At 34.6% G+C, this 11237-nt stretch overlaps 1 pseudogene; it reads left to right on the top strand.

Moving 5' to 3' along the window:
- Positions 1 to 2466: 2466 nt before the first annotated feature.
- On the top strand, positions 2467 to 5014 carry LOC141816004 (protein DETOXIFICATION 10-like; annotated as a pseudogene).
- Positions 5015 to 11237: the final 6223 nt, after the last annotated feature.

Raw genomic sequence — 11237 nt, forward strand, 5'->3', positions numbered from 1 at the left:
CCCTTGGACTGCAAAGACAATATGTGAGTGGAAAATTTGTCTCGTGACCACAATTAAAAGCATGAATTAGCTTAAAATGACAACTCATGTTGTTTCTATCACCATAAAACTATTGAAGATTGCAATTTAGCCCGAAAGACTAAGACTAGTTGATTGGAAATATAGTCATGACAACAATTACAATATTAACGCAGTAACAATTGGTTCTGAAAGATATGGATGTCATGCCATATGATGGTTCTATAAGACAATAAACATAGGATAGGCATAGCATTTAGCTCACCGCACTGTCAACATATCATAAGCATAAAAGTTGTGTCTCAATACACAACCCATATGCAATCAACTACTGAACTATCCATGTTTCTATAATATATTTGAAAAACCAATTAATGAAAAAAAAAGCAAGTTCATATTGAAATTCTTCACTTAAACGCATGGATAAACTGACTAGCAAAGGGGCACATCACGATAAGCAGGTAGGTAAAAGAAATAAACAGAGGCATGCACGATTAAGATGAAACAGTATTAATCAATTAACCAGCCATTTACAATATATAAACAAAGTTGTTTACTTTATGAACAACTCACTCTTGATTTAGCGAAAATCTGACGGAGTTTGCTAGCGTATGATCCTCGTCCAACAAGGAAAATGTTGAGGAGCTCAAATCTGACAGAGAACCGTGCTCCATAGCAAACAACTACAAACCAAGCGTACAGAAAATAAGCCCCAATTCAAAGCAGCGCGAGGAAGTGGCGCAAAAGGGAATTAGGGATTTTAGTAGGGCTACTGCTATACACATCTTTTTTGGACGATTTAGTCAGAATTTACTCATCAGGGGCGAAAGAGAACAGAAAACCTAGAGGAACGAAACCCTAAAATTCACCGAACGTAGAAGTGTACATCCGCCAAAATCAAAATATAACAAGATTTTCCTCGAATTGATCGGCAGTAAGCGAACACCCACGAAAAAAAAAAACCAAAGACCCTAATGGCGGAAAAACGCAAGATTGCAGACACTAGGGTGCGCCTTGAAGACAAACCTAACCTTGGCGAGGGAGGACTAGAACGACGGCCTACGAAGATGAAGCCCCTCCATCGATTGAGAGAGAGAAAAAAAAACGGTGAAGCGTTGAAGAACAGACCTGAGCTTGGCGAGGGAAGGGAGGACTCTGACGGCGGCCGGCGAACAAGAAGCTGCTCCTTCGATGGAGAGAAAAGTTGCGGCGGTGCTAATTTATAGAGCAATTTCCCTAGACTTAAATACCCTCCATTATATCGGACTGATCTGACCGGTCTCTGGCCGGTTCAGAGGATTAATTTATTAATTCATAGAATACTCATATAATAATAAAGGATTAATCATTTAAAAATAAAATAAATGTAACATTAAAATTGAAAATAAAGCAAAAATAATAAATCTTTAAAAGGAATAATCTCTCTCAGAAAGTAAATTAAAAATTATATTAATTCCATTAGGAAATTAGAAAACCAATCTGTAAATCAAGATAGCAACCTTCACACAGAGATAATATAAAGAGCAGTTTATGAAATTTTGATAATAATTTTTAAGACTCTATTAAAAAAATATTGTTAATAAATAAATAGAAAAAATAAATTAATAGGCACTTAATTAGAGTAATCGTTATATCAAACGGTTTGCGGTGCCAGCCAAAACTACCCCATTTTTTAGCAGTTAACAAAACTTAATTCCTTCATCAAACCACCCACACAGAATTAGAACAGATTGGTCTGCAATCCTCAAAATCTTCGATAGTGATTTCCACTGACTCCATTCAGTGAGTAAAAACACTTTTTTTTTCAGAAATATCAATTGTTTCTTCTCTTTTTGTTCATATGTGAGGTTGATTATCACAGTAAATCTCTTTTCTTTTCTAGATTTTCTTGTTTAAAATGGTTCATATTCATTTGCATTGTCTAGATCTCTAGATAGAGAAATTGCAAAAATATTATTATCTTCAATTTGTGTGTAGATATGTATAAACTTCATTATCGCGAGGAAAGAGATGATACTGTAGTATTTGCAAGAAATTCTTGATGATACTATAAAATTTTGTGATGAAAATTTTTGAATAATTTGAAATTATCTTGCCTCATTAGCATATTCACTTATCAGTCCAAAGATCTTGTCTCTACTTTGTTTCTTCTTGTCGTCGTTCTAGCGAGAGACGAGATTGCGATAAGTTTTTGTCGTGGTTTATAGCATTTGCACTTCCTTTACGACGGTACGAGTTTTTATGCGCAAGGACAAAAGCTTTTATGTGCAACGGTATATGCGTGTTCTTCTGTCGTCGCCTGCCCTGAATCCATCCCGTGCCCGATAAATGATCTGCATTATAAATCTGTGTGTTAAAAATTGAATTTTGGAGAATTGTTTTCTATAAAAACCTTGTCTTGTTGATAAATTGTGTTCCGCCTTCAGATTTCGCCCTAGCAAGAGAAGTCGGCGTCGCGGCGGAGAGGGAGATGGAGGAGCAGCTGATACAGAGGGATGGGGCGAGCAGGCGGCGGTGGTGCGGCGGTGAAGCGGCGGAGGAAGCCCGTCGGATAGGGTACGTGGCAGCGCCGATGATGGTCGTGATGATGTCGCAGTTCCTGGTCCAGGTGTTCGCCACCATGGTGGTCGGCCACCTCGGCGAGCTCGACCTCGCCGCCTCCGCCATCGCCTTCTCCCTCGCGAACGTCTCCGGCTTCAGCCTCCTCGTAAGTCCTCTTCCTTTAAGTTCACCCCCTCGATGATGTGAGCAGCGGCAACACTCCACCCAATCCGCGCTCCTCGGTGCTGACCTTCCTCTCTTGGTTGGTCTCACCGGCGGTGTCAATAAGTTCGCACTCACTCAATAAGAGAACATGTTTTAAGAAGGAAGAAGCATTCAATTTGGCTTCTCCTTCTACACACAACCAATAATCTCAAGTCATTAAGAGACAAAGAAGCATTGTAAGTTACTGGCTAGTATTGAATAGCTCCAATCAATCTTTGTGAACAATATCCCTTGTAATTCCATGATTATCGATGGCCACTTCCGGATTGAGTAGAAGAGTATAGAGACACACAGTGTTGTAGGCGGATGATGATGATGATGAGTGAATCATAAAAAGTGCACCATTTTTTAATGAGTCGCTTAGATTTCAGTCAATAGTTGAGCTTGATGGTTAGTGGCCTTCTCTTACTGTGTTTGTGACTTTCAGAACATGGATGAAATTTTTTTGTCTGCAGTTTGATTTCATCTCCAGAGAGAACAAAACTTGCTTTACTTTGCTTGTATTTCATATCCTTGTTTGAAAACTTGTTTTGTTGATCTTTCAAGTACTAGATGTTGTGGTTGCTACTTCTTCAGTGCTTCAATTTTTCCATTGATCAACAGGTTGGAATGGCGAGTGGCCTGGAAACTCTTTGTGGACAAGCCTATGGAGCAAAACAGTATCATTCATTAGGTGTCTATACATACAGAGCCATATTTTCTCTTCTAATGGTATGCCTCCCTATCTCCCTTGTGTGGGCCTCAATGGGGAAGCTTCTCCAATTAGTAGGTCAAGACCCTGCCATATCTCAAGAAGCCGGGCGATATGCTATATGGCTGATACCTGGCCTCTTCGCCTATGCCATCACTCAACCCCTAATGAAGTTCCTTCAATCTCAAAGCCTAATTTTTCCTATGCTCCTTGAGCTCAGTTTCAACACTGTGCCTTCATGTTCTTCTTTGTTGGCTTTTGGTGTACAAGTCAAGCTTGTATAATGTTGGAGCTGCTGTTTCACTAAGCATATCGTATTGGTTGAATGTACTTATACTGATTCTGTACATAAGGTACTCAGATTCCTGCAGATTAACTCGTTCCCCGATCACAAAGGAGGCATTTAAAGGCATTAACGAGTTCTTACGAGTAGCGGTGCCATCAGCACTGATGATATGGTAATTGACATGTTTCAATTCTACTATTTTTCATTAGTTCATACTTGTGGTTTCAACCTTACCACAGGTTTGAATGGTGGTCTTATGAACTGCTTATCTTGCTCTCTGGTCTCCTGCCTTATCCAAAGCTCGAAACTTCTGTCCTCTCAATTTGGTAAGTAAAACCCATAAGTAAACAATGATTGTTGCGCATACATGATCGGTAACTTCTTCAGTTTGGCATTCTTGAACAGCCTCAACAGTGTTGCACTACTATATTGCATACCGATATGGGCTTGGTTGTGCAGCAAGGTATTTCTGAAACAATAATGCTTATTTGCTTGCACATAGATACACCTTAACATGTTCATTTTGAACTAGTACTCGAGTCTCGAATGAATTAGGAGCATCGAATCCTAAAGGTGCTAAGCTAGCTGTGCTTGTATCCATGTTATTGCTGTTTGGAGGCTGCTCTTGTGGTTGCAACTCTCTTAGCCCTGCGCCGTGTGTTGGGTTATGCATACAGCAATGAGGAAGAGGTCGTAAACTATGTCTACGAGATGGTTCCCATGGTGTGCTTCACAGTAGTCACAGACAACATACAAGGGATTCTCTCAGGTTCTCTAATTGTTCTTCTAGTACTATGAATAATCATCCCATATGTTTATACTTTACTCGAGATATCGTATCATAAATAAGCACCCAAACCATATCAGGGGTTGCTAGAGGGAGTGGATGGCAGCATTTAGGTGCTTATGTGAACCTTGGAGCATTCTATTTGGTCGGGATTCCGGTCGCTATTTTACTTGGTTTTGCATTGCATTTGAGAGGGAAAGGCCTTTGGATGGGCATTGTGTGTGGCTCCACAACACAGTCAATACTCCTTGTGGTGATAACAAGTTTCACAAATTGGGAACACCAGGTAAGTTCTTCATTGTTCTATCTGAAACTCTTCAAATGATACAATGCATCATATCGTAAACTAGAGGATGCTATTGTCTTATCATGATCTTATATTTCAGGCAAAGTTAGCAAGGGAGCGAGTATTCCATGAAAGATTACCTTTACATAATGAATTGAAATGAAGCAGCCATCAGTTTCCCTATATCGAAATTTCTACCTCTTGTCCTTTCAAAAAAAAAAGAAATTATTTTTCTGATATTTCATAAGATAAAAGCATAAAACTAGTGTTTGGTTGAATATGAATTCTTCATAGTGTTAGTTGCTTGCTATTCTGTGGCTCATTTTGGGAGAATTTTCAATTTATCTAAAAGAGTTTATTTTAATCTTGATAGAAGGGGAAATAAGTAGCTTCCCAAATACTGAAACAAAAGTGAAAAAGAAAAAAGAAAATCTTAAATTCTTATATTCATGATTGATTAAATGGAGAAAACATTTATTTAAAAATATTAATCGTTTCTTGTCTTTTTGTTAATTTGTAAGGTTGATTATCACAGTAAATCTCTTTTCTTTTCTAGATAGAGAAATTGCAAAAATACTATTATCTTAATTACATTTTACTTTTTCACATATGAGTTATGATAAATCATATATATATATTTGCCTATGCTCCTTAGCTCAGTTTCAACACTAGTTGCATTGTGCCTTCATGTTCTTCTTTGTTGGCTTTTGGTACGTACAAGTCAAGCTTGCCTAATGTTGGAGCTACTGTTTCACTAAGTATATATACTGTTTCTCCAAGTCAAGCTATTGTTTCACTAAGCTTGTCTTTGTTGGATATGATTTCAAAATTATAGTATTTTGAAATAGAAAATTCAATCTACATTTATATTTTTAGTAACAATTTTTTTTAAAAAAAAAAATCATCCTCTATTTTATTGTGAAATGTCATCTTCACATGTTTTATTGTTGAAAAAATTAAACTCGTTCTGCAATAAGATAGAATTAATTTAGTCAACATAATGTAAACTTTGATCAATCACTCTAACTAAGTTAATTAGTAACACAACTCAACAAGTGTAGAAAGTCTTCAAATTCTATATTATATCAAGTTTATAATAATGTATCAATTCATATATACTTCAAAGCAACCATATCAGATAGATCTGTGAAATTTTTAGGATAAAATTTCATTGTAAGTTTGCAAATATCATCACTGTTAATTATATTAAGTCAAATGAATTTTTAGGATCTAAAATTATACTAATTAAGAGAAATTAATGTTCCACCGAAAGACTTGGGCTTTGTCAACATGGTGACGTCGAGTGGCTATATGGGTTAAGTAATGAAGAATGTAACGAACAAATTAAGATTACAATGTAATTTATAGACTTGAGTTAGGAATAATTAGCTAAAAATAAGATTGGAATAGAATTGACATTTATTAGGATTTCAAATTATCTGTCATGGAGTAATTTAATTAAATTCACGCGCTTATTATACAACCAAGAACAGATTTATTAATTTCGTTTGATCAAGTTTTTTAACAGTTGCCATCGTTTTTTAAAGTTACAAAATTGTGTATTAGTTTTTTTCTTGTAGTAGTCATTCGATCTGGAGGGTTATAACCTTTCAGATCACTCTTTATCTCAATCGTCAGATCTGGAGGGTTGTAACTCTTCAGATTCTCATTTGTTATCAGCCGTCAGATCCAAATCCAATGATCCATTCGGTCTGATGCTTCAGATCAAGTCTCATCACCAACGGTCAAATTACGACTCTTCGCGATCCAACACTCCAGATCGCGTCACATGCGATCCATCACATCTCTTTGATCCAACAGTTGCCACCCGTTCGATCAGTCAACAGTCAATCATCTCTCCCTACCCACCCAAATGCCACATAGGCATTAATTGCCATGTCATATGTGAACCTGACACGTTGTCCGAGTGACATATAGGCACTGCCACATCATCTGAAACATAAATTTAAACTCCTCAATGCTCTTCGCGATGACACATAAGTGCAAAGTGCAAAGTGTGCTAACAAAGCGCTCATTGTGCGCATGGCGCGTGGCAGGCTGCGGGCTCACAACACATGTGCTTTTGTGTTAACTTCATTAACACAGCAGCATTAATAAGGAAGGGAAACTCATCGAATTTTACTAATGTGAGACTATTCCCCATGCACTTCCTTCTATAGCATTAATGTTATTTTAGATTAACTTTGAATAATTAATTTCTCATTTACCCTTAATCAGTTTTGAGCAATTAATAGTCTAGATCTATCTATGCGAAATATAGATTTTAATTTTGAAATCAATTCCGACTTTCATCAATTGATGGTATTCCGATTTTTCACAAAATTATATTAGTCCTTTAAAACCCCATATCCAACCAGATGCAATATCACAACTTAAGATCACATGCAGTAAACATAAAACACCAACAAAGAAATGTTCAATTTTAAACACAGTTTTTCTGAATTTTGTGCCATTAGTTCACCTTTTTATTAAAATCTTATTTAATAATCTCATGCATCCATTATAACATTTTTTTTCATCTCTACCACGCTAGCTTTTACATGATACTCTCAACCCAAACCTCATCCATAGAGTATCCATTGTACCATGATCGTATAAAAAAATTTCGCTTAAAAAGTACAACACAATGAACATATATATATTGTTAATACAATCAAAGTCACATATCTCCATAATAATACTATATTATCTACTTTTTTTTCTTAAAATATCTTTCATTTTATAAACTCATAATCTTTTTCATATATTTCTAACGTGGGACTTCGATTGTATCCTAACATCTATCTCTAAAAACTCCTGTCCATTTAAAACTATTATTTTTATATTGAATGTTTAGGTGACCAACTGAACTTAGATAATTTAAATAGATGTATAGAAATTTAAATTTGTATCCTAGAATTCAAATTTCAAGCAATTAGACATGATAATATTCCAACACTGGCAGAGGCATCAAAGTGCATAGAAAATAAGATATTGAATAACTTACAAAGTTATTTAATATGATATTGAAAATTAATTAAAAAAATATCCGATCAGTGGAGAGTAAATATTCTAGTTTCTTTATATAAGAATAAAGGAGATATATAAAATTATACAAACTATAGGGATATTAAACTAACGAGTAATACCATGAAATTTTAAAAAATAATAATAGAAAAAAGATTAAAGAAGGAGATCACGATAATAAAAAATCAATTTAGATTAATATTTAAAGGTCAACAATAAAAATTATACATCTTCTCATGTAATTAATTGAAAATTATCGAACAAGACTTACATATGATATTCATAAATTTAGAAAAAGCTTATGATAGAGTGATAAAAAAATTATATGAAGAATTCTAAAAAGAGAGTTGTTAGTATAATGTATATTAAACTAATTAAGGATATTAATGACAATGTAATGATAAGAAATGGATTAACTTTGATCCACTTAGATTTTCCTTCACCATCAAGTATTTGATCAATCTTAACCTACATGACGTCTAACATATTGCTGATATTAGGACTTTGTAAGCTAGAAGGGGGGTTGAATAGCTCAACTCGCTTAGACTTGATCTATGACAGCGGAAACTTCTTGCGAACCAGCCACACTACAAACACAACGCTAACTCAAATGGTTTACTTGGTATCCTCCTCCTTGAGGCGAGTAATCCAAGGATTCACTCTCTCCACTAAATTTTCTCCTTCTCAGATAAATCCCGAAGGTGGAAAAACCCTTTTACAGTAGTATTACAATTTTTCAAGAACAATCAAAAACCACAAAGAAGAAAAAAAAGAAGTTTTGCAATAATCTTGATGGATTTGTTTCTTCTTCTTCTAGGGGTTGCTTCAAATTGTGTGGTTGAACACTAGATGGATTTTTCGGCACTGTAGCAAGAAAACTTGAAGCAAAATGGCATGAACAATATCCATCAACGACTGATTTTATCAAATTTCAAATGTCAGTTGACTGATTTTACTCATCAGTTGATTGTTATGAATAAATTGAGTCATCAGTCGAATCGATTCTCTTCTGTTTGCTTCTGAAATAGAATCAGTCGACTGATATGAAGAATTAGTTGAATCGATTATATTCTGTTTGCATCCGAAATAGACTCAGTCGATTGATGTGAAGAATCAGCCGAGTCGATTCTATTCTATTTGCGTCTGAAATAGACTAAGTCGACTGATGTAAAAAATCAGTCAAATCGATTGTATTCTGTTTGCTTCCGGAATAGAATCAGTCGACTGATATGAAGAATCAATCAAGTCGATTCTATACTGTTTGCTTTTGAAATAGAATCAGTTAACTGATGTGAAGAATCAATCGAGTCGATCCTCAAATCAATTTGACTGACATGAATATCAATCGACTGGAATTTAGAATCTAGTTGAAAACTTAGTATCAATCGATTGATTATTATCTTCCAGTCGACTGACACCAACATCAATCGATTAGATATTATAATCAATCAACTGAGGAAAGTTTTTATTACATTCATCTAAATTACGTTCTGTGCATCTAATCCGTGATGCGTTCGTTTTTTCCTCTCTTGCCAAGAGTCTGGTCACCGACCTTCTTAAACTTCACTTGCCTCACATCCGGTCTTCTAACTTGTAAAGACTTTCTCTCACCAAGAGTTCGCTTCTCGACTTTCTTAGACTTCCCTTTGTCTCAAATTCGGTTTTCTTGCCTATAAGAATTTTCCTACATACTTGATGTACAAGTGAAATTTTTTTAATATTTTGCTATGAGTTTTAATGATGTCAATTATCAAAATTACAATTTATGAGCATGATTGCATCAACAACTTAAATATCAAAACTCAACTCTAGTTAACTTGAACTCGATGAATTTTGAATTGAGATCCATTGCATAACTATAAACAGCTAGCAAACAGGAGAGGAAGAAAGGAATATGCCTTTATAATTACTAACCAATGAAAATAAATAAATAAATAAATAATCATCATCATTCAAAACCATACCGTCAATTTACAAGTGAGAGAGATTGTGTACTCCCCAACAATCTAAAAATTAAGAGAAAAGACGCTCAGTTATAATCGCAAGGATCAAAGAGAAAATGCAAACAGAACAATTCTCTTCGAACATAAAGGTAGTTTAAAGATAAACTAGGCATAGCATTAAATTCAGTTGTCTACATAGCACCTCAACTCAGTGCTTGCTTGACTTAACTTTTCAAAGCATCCCAGTCGATCTTGCCTCTGTTAGCAAACTAGATAAGTCTATTATTTAAATTTGTATTTTCATTTATAATTTTGTATATATACTTGTTTAATCCAACACTTTATACATCAAAGTGAATATAATCAATTTTACAATCTTTCTTGTTTGTAGTTGCGCTGACACTGATCCTTTTCTTCTTTTCAAAAATACAATGCTAACAATATTCCAATTTTCTGAAAGAACTTGTAAATTCAATAAGTTTTACAAACTGGATAAAAATTTTTATATTTGAAAATACAAATCAATAAGGATCTTGTTTCACTGTAATATGATTTAACATAAAAAAAAATACAACTAACAACAAGGAACCTATTTGGAGAGTTATTGTCCTTGTCCTGCAATGTCAACGGCTTGATCCCTATAGAAGAAGATGAAGCGGAAGCAAAAGAATGGTCTTCCAAGGAAATTAGGGTGATAGCGTTGTAAAATCTTCATCAATAGGGAATGAAAGTAAGATGTCACTTACCCTAAACCCTGAGGGACTAAACCCTTATATAGATATCCAATTTATTATCAACCCATAGATAATAATGGAATAGATTGACTTATTCTATATATTTAATCTTTATCCGATAATACCGAAATGGATTAACATATTCAACAAATTTAATCCATATCCAATAATAGAAACGGATTATATATATTTAATCCACATCCAATAATCCGAAATCCAATAAACTTTAATTAGATCACTTAAATGGGTTCGGTTGGTATCCGCATATACAAATTACAATTAAACTCATTTTAAAAAATTAAATCCAACATTTTCTTCTTTTCCATTTGTTAAGCCTTTATCACTCATGAGACCTAACCTCAGATATCATTGTTTAATAATGTTAGAATTAATAAAGATAATCATATTGCTAATGAACTTATGATTCTCGTCTATATAATATATATATATATATAATCCTATATTTCTTGACTTTTATGACCAAGAACATCTTTTGTAATATACAAAACTGAAAACTCCACCTTCACTTGTACGTAGATACACCCATTGCTACCAAAAGCAACTAAAGAGATACGATTCTTTCTCAATTTTTGAACATGTCAAACAACTATAATTAATATTGTGACCACTCTGACATGAATATAAATTTTGACTATATATGGTGGTCGGTGGGAAACTTCCGTGGGACCGGATCGGCCA

The sequence above is a fragment of the Curcuma longa genome, unplaced genomic scaffold, assembly GCF_044706935.1.
Source record: "Curcuma longa cultivar G26 ecotype Majalengka, Jawa Barat unplaced genomic scaffold, ITB_CL_G26_1.1 contig_13764, whole genome shotgun sequence".
Lineage (NCBI taxonomy): Eukaryota > Viridiplantae > Streptophyta > Magnoliopsida > Zingiberales > Zingiberaceae > Curcuma > Curcuma longa.